The sequence below is a fragment of the Trachypithecus francoisi genome, unplaced genomic scaffold (genome assembly GCF_009764315.1).
Source record: "Trachypithecus francoisi isolate TF-2019V2 unplaced genomic scaffold, Tfra_2.0 Lachesis_group16, whole genome shotgun sequence".
NCBI classification, from domain to species: Eukaryota; Metazoa; Chordata; class Mammalia; order Primates; family Cercopithecidae; genus Trachypithecus; species Trachypithecus francoisi.
This window is the reverse complement of record NW_022681461.1, coordinates 2,575,818-2,587,437: the sequence shown is the minus strand read 5'-3', so window position 1 is coordinate 2,587,437 and position 11,620 is coordinate 2,575,818.

Here is an 11,620-nt window from a genome sequence, read left to right as displayed (position 1 = left end):
CCCAGGGTCTATGCCCAGTGCAGTGGCTCACGCCTGTAATCCCAGCACTGTGTGAGGCCGAGGCGGGCAGATCACAAGGTCAGGAGATCAAGACCATCCTGGCTAACACAGTGAAACCCTGTCTCTACTAAAAATATGAAAAATTAGCCCAGTGTGGTGGCGGGAGCCTGTAGTCCCAGCTACTCAGGAGGCTGAGGCAGGAGAATGGCATGAACCTGGGAGGCAGAGCTTGCAGTGAGCCGAGATCGCGCCACTGCACTCCAGCCTGGGCGACAGAGGGAGACTCCATCTCAAAAAAAAAGAAAAAGAAATCACCCAGGGTCTTGCAAGGAGCAGAACAAGTTGGGACTAATCAGAGTTTATGATATAACAGCTCTGGACTGCAGGCGCTAGCTAAGTCTTAAAGCAAACCTTAATAAATCAGCTGTCGGTAAGTAAGTTGTTGAATTGGTTCAGCCTTTTTTTTTTTCCCCAGGAGCAGTTATTCCCTGCAACAAACAGTTGTTTTTTTTGACTTGTTCTCAGTATTCATCAAAAATAGGAAAATGTGCTTAATCTCAATACTGTTTAGCACAGAGAGGGATAGAGTATTGAGAGGTGACAATGTGCTAGCAGCCCTCACTCTCGGCGCGTCCACTGCGGCGGCGCTTGAGGAGCCCTTCAGCCCGCCACTGCACTGTGGGGGCTCCTCTCTGGGCTGGCCGAGGCCGAAGCCCGCTCCCTCTGCTGGAGGGGAGATGTGGAGGGAGAGGCGCAGGCGGGAACAGGGGCTGCGGGCGCAGCCCCTCACAGGCCAACGCGAGTTCCGGCGGGCGCCTTGGCGGCTCAGAGGGCCCCACACTCGGAGCTGCCGGCGGGCGCCGCCCAGGGCAGTGAGGGGCTTAGCACCCGGGCCAGCAGCTGCAGAGGTTGCACCGGGTCCCCCAGCACTGCCGGCCTGCATGCACCGCGCTGGAATTCTCGCCGAGCCTCAGTCGCCTCCCCCCTGCCCCCCAACGGGCTCGGGACCTGCAGCCTGCCGTGTCTGAGCCCCGCCTCCGCGGTGGGCTCCTGCGAGGCCCGAGCACTCCCGGACCAGCGCCACCCCCTCTTCCGTTGCACCTGGTCCCATTGACTGCCCAAGGGCTGAGGAGTGCAGACAGGGCTCAGGATTGGCAGGCAGCTCCCCTGCAACCCCGGTGCAGGATCCACTAAGTGAAGCCAGCTGGGTTCCTGAGTTTGTTAGGGACTTGGAGAACCTTTATGTCTAGCTAAGGGATTGTAAATACACCAATCAGCACCTTGTGTCTAGCTCAAGGTTTATAAATACACCAATCAGTACTCTGTATCTAGCTAACCTAGTGGGGACTTGGAGAATTTGCTGTCTAGCACTCTGTGGCTAGCTAAAGGATTGTAAATGCACCAATCAGCACTCTGTGTCTAGCTCAGGGTTTGTAAATGCACCAATCAGCACCTTGTCAAAATGGTCCAATCAGCTCTCTGTAAAATGGACCAATCACCAGGATGTGGGTGGGGTCAGATAAGGGAATAAAAGCAGGCTGCCGGAACTCACCAGTGGTAACATAGTAAGGTCTTCTTCTGTGCTATGGAAGGTTTGTTCTTCTGCCCTTTATAATAAATCTTGCTGTTGTTGAGTGTGTGGGTTCATGGCGCTTTTATGACTTATAACACTCCCCACGAATGTCTGCAACTTCATTCTTGAAGCCAGGGAGACCACGAATCCAGCAGAAGGAAGAAACTCTGAACACATCTGAAGGAAGAGAGTTCGGACACACCATCTTTAGGAACTGTGACACTCATGGTGAGGGTCCGTGGCTTAATCCTTGAAATTGGTGAGACCAAGAACCCACGAATTCTGGACACAGTATGTTTGGCTCAAAGCTGTTGAACATTATGACAGGAAAGTATGCAAGTTTGTAGTATTATTGAACACGAGAAGAATAAATTATTCCCTGTTTTTGGATTAACAATAGTTAAGGTCAGAAATGTTTACCCATGGAATGGGTTGTCAAGATAGTGACAAATGCTCATAGGCCATAGAACATGACAGACAGTAACCTAAACCTAAAAGAAACTACACAAACTAAAATCTAGTTAGTTAAATATTTCAGGTAACATTTCAGGAAATGTTAAAGATCAGTTTGCTGTAATTATATGGATTCATTTCTGAGCTCCCTGTTCTGTTCAATGGTCTATACCTCTGACACATGCCAATACCATCATGTTTGGTTGCTATAACTTTGTATTATAAAATCAGGTAATTTGATTTATTCAATTTTGAATAATTTTATAGTTTTCAGTGTACATATCTCTTACCGTATTGATTAAATTTATTTCTAAGTATGTGTTTATGATGCATTGTAAATGTGACTGTTTTTTAAAATTTCTTATTCAGGTCATCTGTTATTAACATAGAACACAACTGATTTTTTTACATCAATTGTGTATTCTACAGCTTTACTGAGTTTTTGTACTAGTTCTGATAATTTTTGGTGAAGTCTTTAGGGATTTTTATATATTAGATCATGTCATCTGCAGAGAGATAATTTAATCTCTTTCCAAACTGGATACCTTTTATTTCTTTTTCTTGTTGACTAGGACACCCATTTGTATGTTGAATAAAAGTGGTAATAGTGGGCATCCTTGTCTTATTCCTGATGTTAGAGGAAAAGATTTCAACTTGATTATACAGTGTCTTGATGATCTCTTTATGTTTAATCTATTTGAGATTATTTGAACTCATTGGTCTGGATTTTCATCTACTTCTCCAGATTTGGAAAATTTTCTGTTGTTTTCTTAAAGAAACCTTTTTCCTCTTTCTCTTTCTCTGCCCCTTCTGGGACTTTCTTAATGCATATATGGGTTTGCTTGATGGTGGCCCATAAATCCTGTAGGCTTTCTTCACTCTTTTCATTCTTTTGTTCCTCTGACTGGTTACTTTCAAATAAGCAGTGTTTGAGGTCACTGACTCTTTCTGCTGCTTTATCGAGTTTGCTGTTGAAGATCTCTGAAATTTTTCAGTTCAGTCATTATGTTCTTCAGCTTCAGAATTTCTGTTTGGTTATTTTTTATGTTTTCTCTTTGTTGAACTTTTCATTTTATTCACACATTGTTTTCCTGATTTGGTTTAGTTGGCTGTGTCTTCTTGTGTAGTTCATTGAGCTTCTTCAAGCCAATTAGTTTGAATTCTTCTTCAGAAAATTTATAAATCTCCATTTCTTTGGATTGGTTATGGGTGTTACATTCTTTTTGTGATGTTATGTTTCCCTGATTATTTATGTGCCTTGTGGCCTTGCATTGATGTACTCATATTTGAAGAAGTAGGCACCTCTTACAGTCTTTACAGACACTTCAGTGGGAAATCCCTTTACCAGTCAGCTTGTCCAGAGATTCTGGGAAGGCCAACTGGCAAGGTCCATGGGTGGAATTATTTTAGTGGGCTGGCCTGGTGCCTGGATCAGTGGGCATGTGGACCTAGCTCTTGAGGCCACAAGGGTTGGCCTGATGCCTTGGCTTATAAGGGTAGGCCTACAGTCTGGGTCCACTCGGTGGACTATGAGTGTAGGTCTACACGGGGGGGTCTGGATCCTGGGTCTGTGGGAGTGGACTGGCTCCTGAGTCTGAGGGTACTGGCCTGGTACCAGGGCCCACTGAAATAGACTTGGTCTTCAGGGATAGGCCTGGAGCCGGAGTCCATAAGGCCAATCTGGCACTGGGATGGGCCTTGAGCCTGAGTTCATAGGGGCTATTCTGGTACTGGGTGGGCCCAGAACCTGAGTTTATGAGGCTGGGTTCAGTATAGAATCTATGGCAGCAGCCTGGGGTCAACTGAGACAGGCCTCATACCTGATTCCACTGGGAAAAGTCTAGGACCTAAGACCATGAAAACAGGCCTGGAATTGGGTTCATAGGGGTTGGCCTTATGCTGGAGCCTGGAGCTGCAGGGGCCAGCCTGGAGCTTGAAGATGTGGGTGCCAGCATGGCTCTGGATGGGCCTGTTGCCTGAGCTCATGTGAGCTGGTCTGGAGCCTGGAGGCCACAGGAGTTGGTCTAGATCTTGGGGCTAACCCGGTGCAAGTATTGGCCGGCAGCTTGGGAATGCAAAGGCTGACCTGGTGCTGGGGCAAGCCTGGAAGCTGACCTGGTGCTGGGGTGAGCCTGGAAGCTAAATCTATGAAAATGAGCCACATATTGAGACCACAGGGATCAGTCTGGCATTAGGCACACTGATATTAGGGCACACTGGTACCTGATTCCATGGGAACAGGTCTGGTGCCTGAGACCATGAAGGTGGGTCTGTAGCCTGGAACAGTGGGGCCTGCTTTGTGCCAAGATTCACTGGTAGGAGTCTGATGCCAAAATCCATGTCAAAGGCAGGCACTCACTTCACTTTCCTTTCCCCATGCAGAAGGTATCTCTCTCTGTACTGTGCTGTGCAAGCTTGGGGTAGACATCACATGGGTAATGCAATACTGACCTTCTTACCTCATTCAATATGCCTTTTCTTATTTCTGTATTCTATCCAGGTGCTATGATCTCTGACCTGGATTCCTTAGCTCTTGCAAAGGTATTTTCATTCATGGATCGTTGTTCAAATTGATTTTTCTGTGAGAAGATGAATGCTGAAAATGCCTATTTCACCATCTTGCTGATGTCACACTGAAAATTCAAATTCTGTCTTATGATGCTGGTTTATGGACAGCTTTATAGAAGCCAGTCCTGTAAAGAGAAAGGGAATGAACGCATTCCAAGCAGAGGAGATGGCAATTGATGGAAGAACTCAGTGTGTTCAGGAAACTGAAATAATGGATATAGATCTCCAATGTATAGAGAATACAGAGTGACAAAGAGGCTGGGACAGATAATGGTGGGGATGGAGTGGGTGGGTGATCAGCCACAGGCAACCTTGAATGTCATGATCTGTAGGTAAAAACAAATAAATGGTCTCATACTTTTTTAATATAAAATGTTTAAAATGATTTCAAAAGTTACCAGGTAATAGATGCAATTCTAAAAAAATGTAGATCTTTAAAGAGGTTATTAAAGTGACTAAATGAGCAAGTTCCAGATTGTAACTGATTTCTAGAGGTTTGGTTGGATATAAATTGAGATATTTCATATTTGGCCTGCTTGTGCTGAACATTTACTTACAGATGTGCTTTTCTTCTGAACTAATTCCATCAAGTGTGTGCTAATAAATTTTATGTAAAAAGGTGTCCAGAGTCAATTACATTTGGTAAATGCTAATTTGAAACAAAAGTCTTCTTTGAACCCTTAGCCTGGTAAACATTTAAAATCTCCAAAAATAATGTAGAAATGCAGCAGATATCACATTTACAGGGGCATTGCTAATTCTTTTATTGAAGCATCTTGAGAGATTAGATTTTAGGTCACAATATCTGGGTATTTTTTGGTTCTAAGAGATAATAGTGACTGTACAACCACAAATGTCACTATAAGGTATTACTTGTTGTGGTAAACTATTTCTGTTGTTTATTTCCTGTTGAATTAATTTAGAAAATCGTACTGTGAAAGAACACAGTATAAACTTTTTATTTTCTGGAGCAGAGTTGGTAGATTGAATAAAACAACTTATTTGCATGTTGGTTCCAGCAAATGCAGTTGTCACCTGGCTGTGAGAGCAACAGGAGCTAGCTCAGGCCTGGCATAGGGACAGATGGCAGGGACTATTCTCCAGCAGGCCAGGAGCCGCTGCTTGCTCTGGCTCACCTTAGTACATTTTAGCACAGATAATGTCTGCAATCCATATGGATTAGATAGCACATTAATTACGCTCTACATTATGGTGACCAATTATTTTAAAAAGTACTACCTCAGACCAGGGCCGGGCGCGGTGGCTTACGCCTGTAATCCCAGCACTTTGGGAGGCCGAGGCCGAGGCCGAGGCAGGCAGATCACGAGGTCAAGAAATCGAGACCATCCTGGCTAACACGGTGAAACCCCGTTCCTACTAAAAATATAAATAAATTATCTGGGCATGGTGGCGGGCGCTGAGGCAGGAGAATGGTGTGAACCTGGGTGGCAGAGCTTGCAGTGAGCAGAGATTGTGCCACTGCACTCCAGCCTGGGCGACAGAGTGAGACTCCATCTCAAAAAAAAAGAAAAATTAAAAACAAAAAACAAAAAAAAACTCGGGCCAGGTGCAGTGGCTGACGTCTGTAATCCCAAAGCTTTGGGAGGACGAAGTGGAAGGATTGTGTGAGCCCAGGAGTTCAAGACCAGTTTGGGCAATAAAGCAAGACCCTGTCTCCACCAAAAAATGTTTAGAAAGTTAGCCAGGCATGGTGGTGCATGCCTATAGTTCCAACTACTTGAGAGGCTGAGGCAGAAGGATTGCTTGAGTCCAGGTGGTCAAGGCTGCAGTGAACCACGATTACACCGCTACACTACATGTCTCATTCTAATGTTACCCAATTTGTTGGAAAAAGTCTGTTAGACTCTTGGTTTTCCTGACTTCAAGGCCCGTGTATTTCATCCTTCATGCCCTTGAATCTGTCTTTTTTGTATTTGGTTTAATTTGTCATTTGAGCTGACTAAGTCAGTTTCAGAAATCTTAGGTAGATTTTAAGTGAACTGTATAAAAAATATTGTCCATTCTCTCAAATTTGGATTTTCTTTCTCTAGTTAAAATTGGTCGCATTTTCATAACAGTTTAGTAGAGAAAGTAATTTCATAAAAAGGGAGTTTTTAAAAAGTCCCATCTCTTTACGAATGTAATGTCATGCCCAAGGCATGTACCTTTTCTCCTAGACTAGGACTTTTTTAGGGTTATATAGAAAGAACTTTCACAGTCTAAAGCATTTTGAATATGTTGTGGGCCAGAATACATTAACTGATAATTTACTATGCATGACTCAATTGACTAATGTGTCAATGAAGGACAGAGAGCAAGCAAAAACCTGCCTACTGTAATTTATTACTCAATATAAATTAAACTTATCACATTCTTTTTCTGATTACAAGAAAAAAATATCCTTTTAGCTCATTTTGGAAGAAAATTGAAACCTACATTAAAAACATTATAATTTTTGGTAAAATATACCCTTGAGCAAATACATGATAGGAAAAATGTTAATTGTAAGTTGGCTGTCATTCCTACCTAACATCTAGTTTATCTCAACACAAAGCTTAGCAGCCAAGCAAAAAGATAATGCTAATTTTTTATAGCCATGAATAGTTAATGCTAGAAAAGCTGTCATGTTTTGTTTTAAAATATTCCCTAGAATGTAGTATTTCATATCTATGATATTTCATAGGAATATAAAAATGCATACCTCTCAACATTTATAATAACAAAATCCTTCAGGTGTGATATTTTGGCAAAAATAAAGGAGAAAGTTCCAACTTTTGAATAAATTAATCTTTAGTACTTTTTCTTATAGTTGAAAAATAAGACAGAAAAATTCTTGTGTAAGACTAGAAAAATATTAAACTGCTTTCACATTTTGTCTTGATTACTCACTTGGTTACATTCCTATTGAAGAAAAAGTATATCAGGAAGTCAGTAAGGCACCAAGATGTCAAAGCATTAATACTACAGAATAAAAAAGCCTAATAAATACAAATGTCCATGCAACTATTTGTACACAAATGTTCATGGCAGCTTTATTTTTAACAGTAAGAAATGAGTGATGTTCATCAACTGTTGAATAGATAAATGATTGTAGTGTAACCATCCAATGGAATAGTAATCTAATATTTAAAACGAATGAACTATTAATGCAACATAAGTTAATTTCAAAATAAATATGAGTGAAAAAAGGCAGACAAAAAAGTACATATTGTAAAAATTGTATTTATATAAAATTCTAGAAAATTTGAACCAATCTACAGTGACAGAAAAGAAGTAAATAGTTGCCTAAGAATGAGTGGGTACAAAGTGATTACAAGAGCAAGCATTGCCAAAGGATAAAGGAATCTTGAGAGTGTCGTGGATGTGTTCCTGTCCTTGAGGGTGGTGGTGGTTTCATGGATGTATGTATGTGCCTATGCTTGTTAAATTGTATACTCTATATATGTGCAGTTAATTTTACATAAATTTTGATCTCATGAAACCTGTTAATAATAAGGTTTTTTAAGATAAATATTAAGGGGAGAAAATTTTCTACCTGTAACCATAGTTGACCAAGATAAATTTTCTTGTTGTCACCATTACTAAAATAGTTATAGTGGATATATCTATTTGGGTATATACTGGCATCTTACTCTCCATATATGTAAATCTTAACTGAAAATAAAGGACTGATTTTTAAAGAACGAGGCTGGTAGTGTGAAGCTAAATGGGCTCTCTGAAACAAAAGGAGTGAAACCCCGATTTGTAGCATTTGCTGATTTCTATGGTGTAAATTCCCTCACCATGGGTTTTATTGCAAAGGATATGTCTAATACCCAGCTGGTAAAATTCTTAAAATTTTAACATTTGGCTCAAAGACATTCGCACTGAATGTGCAATGCCTTCAGTGTACAGTGTCAAGATTTCAGTGCAGAACCTCCTCCCACCAGACCTGCCCTCAAACCACTGAACTGAGCCAAAAATGCCATAGGTTATTTATGAGGTTTGGTATCCTCATATATGGAGAAATTCCAGACTTTTTTTACTTACACAGTTCACTCATTCATTCAAACAAGAGTTTTTTTTTTTTTTACCACTACCTCCCTCTTCTCACACTTGCACCTCTCCCAGACTTCCCAATATCAACGACTGTGAATTCCACTTTTGCATTTGCCCAGACTAAAAAATGTTACAGCCATGAACTCCTATTTCTCTCACACTTTGCATCCACTCCATCAGCATATCTTGTAGGATCTATCTTAAAAACACATCCAGAATCCAAGTTCCCCCACCTGGACTGTTAAAAAGAGCCTCCCAAATAATCTTACTGCTTTAACCTTTGTTGGAAATTCCCCCAAAGACCAACCTGAGTGGTCTTTTTAAAAAGCCAATAATGTCCTTTTAAAAAGTACTTATTTGACTCAGGATAAGAGTTAAACTTATTTTCATGCTTTGAGGCTCCTTTGTGATCTGGTCTGAGGACTCCACGGCTTGCTGCTTTACAGTTTTACAGTTCCCACTCAGATAGCTTCTCGGGAACACCTTCTATGACCAGTCAAAGTGAAGCTGAATTTCCTCTACCCATGGGTTACTCTCTTACCTGTGGACCTGCCTTTTTTTCTCAATTGACCTATAGCACAGTTATGTTTTTGTTTGAAATAGTCTCCCTACATTGGAATGGAGGCCCTTGGGAGCACCGACTTCAGATCACAACCATGTTCCCTTTACCAAAAAGGTCTCAACTCACAAAAGTGTTCAACAATTATTTATTCTCCCAACAAATGTTTTGGACTGGATGTGGTGCTGGGGGTAAGGAGGTGAGCAAATTAGACATAGATTTGACCTCAAGGAACATATAATCTATTCAGGGAGAACTACTTTAATCAAATACACAAATATTGGCAAAATTAAAGCTGTGATTAGCGATTTTAAAAAGACATATGATTCATTGGAAGCACAAAATAGCAGAACCTGACTTACTCTAGGGAGTCAGGATTGCTTCTATGAGGAATGACATTTGAGCTGAGATCTGCAGGATGAAAAAAATTAATGTGAGAGTTTTTGTAGTGAGAAGAGCAATTCAGAAAGTAGAAATGACTTATGTGAAATCACTGTGGGAGCAGAGCAAGGAGTGTTGGGGGCCTGAGTGAAGGCTGGTGTGGTACAGTGAGCAGACAGTGGGAAGCCCTGTGTGTGGTAACTTGGGGGGACACATAAAGGCCACACAGGATTTTAGAGGCCTAGCTAAGTCTTTGGACTTTATCTCCTGGGCATTGGAATAACCAGAAGTCCTTGACACCACTGAGATAATGGTACCCCATTAACACCATTTTGACCTGTGGATGACCATGATCAGGCTTCCATCTCAAAGATAACTATGGATACACTGGGGATAACAGACAAGAAGGGTCTGATATGGTTTGGCTCTGTGTTCTCACTCAAATCTCATGTTGAATTGTAGTCCCCAATGTTGGAGGAGGAACCTGGTGGGAGGTGATTGGACTATAGAGGCAGATCTCCCCTTGCTGTTTTCAGGATAGTGAGTGAGTTCTCATGAGATCTGGTTGTGTGAAAGTGGCAGCACCTCCCCCTTGGCTCTCTCTCTCCCTCCTGCCAGCCATGTGAAGATGTGCTTGCTTCCCCTTGGCCTTCAGCCATGATTGTAAGTTTTCTGAGACCTCTCCAACTATGCTTTCTGTACAGCCTGTGGAACTGTGAGTCAGTTCAACCTCTTTTCTTCATAAATTACCCAGTTTCAGGTAGCTCTTTATAGCAGTGTGAGAACAGACTAATACCAAGAGGGGGTGGGAGGAGAGATGGTGACTTTGGCTTTACACGCTGTTCTCATGCTTGCTCTCATGTTATTTAGAGTCTATGTTACTGCTCCTGGAAAAAATCTTGATCTCCAAATTATAAAAATGTGCTTGGTAAAATGCCTGTTAAATTTGAGAGAGACTATACTTTCCTAACAGCACACTCTAAAATAGTTCTGAAAAATTACCTTAAAATGTTCTTTATAACCTTCGTTATATTACCAAATAGTAATTTATTCATACTTGCCTTTATGACTGAGAGAATTTAGAACTCAAGATTTTTTTTAAAAAATAATATTTATCATATAGATTGAATAAAGAAAATGTGGTACATATGCATCATAGAATACTGTGCAGCCAGAAAAAAGAGTGGGATCATGTCCTCTTCAGCAACATGGATGGAGCTGGAGGTCATTGTCCTTAGCAAACTAATCCAGAAACAGAAAACCAAATACCACATGTTGTCACTTATAAGTGGAAGATAAATCATGATAACACATGGACACATAGAAAGGAGCAGCAAACACTGGGGCCTCTCAGAGGGTGGAGGGTGGGAGGAGGGAGAGGATCAGGAAAAATAATTAATGGGTACTAGGCTTAATAACCGGGTGATGAAATAGTCTGTACAACAAACGCCCATGACACAAGTTTCCCTGTGTAATAAACCTGTACATGTAACACTGAAGTTAAAGAAAATTATCAGGCTGGGCAGCAGTGGCTCACGCCTGTAATCCCTGCACTTTGGGAGGCGGAGGTGGGTGGATCACGAGGTCAGGAGTCCAGACCATTCTGGCTAACATGGTGAAACACCATCTCTACCAAAAAAATACAAAATACGAAAAAGGCTGGGTGCGGTGGCTCAAAGGCAGGCGGATCACGAGGTCAGGAGATCGAGACCATCCTGGCTAAGAGTGAAATCCCATCTCTACTAAAAATACAAAAATTTAGCGGGGCGTGGTGGCGGCGCTTGTTGTCCCAGCTACTTGGGAGGCTGAGGCAGGAGAATGGCGTGAACCCGGGAGGCGGAGCTTGCAGTGAGCCGAGATGGAGCCACTGCACTCCAGCTTAGGCAACAGAGTGAGACGGGAGACTCCGTCTCAAAAAAAAGAAAACAAAACAAAACAAAAACAAACAAACAACAAAACACACATCACAAATGTTTCCAAAGTGTCTGATAATATTGTTATGCTAGTGATGCTTGAAGAACAAAATTTTAATATTAAAATAACTGCTC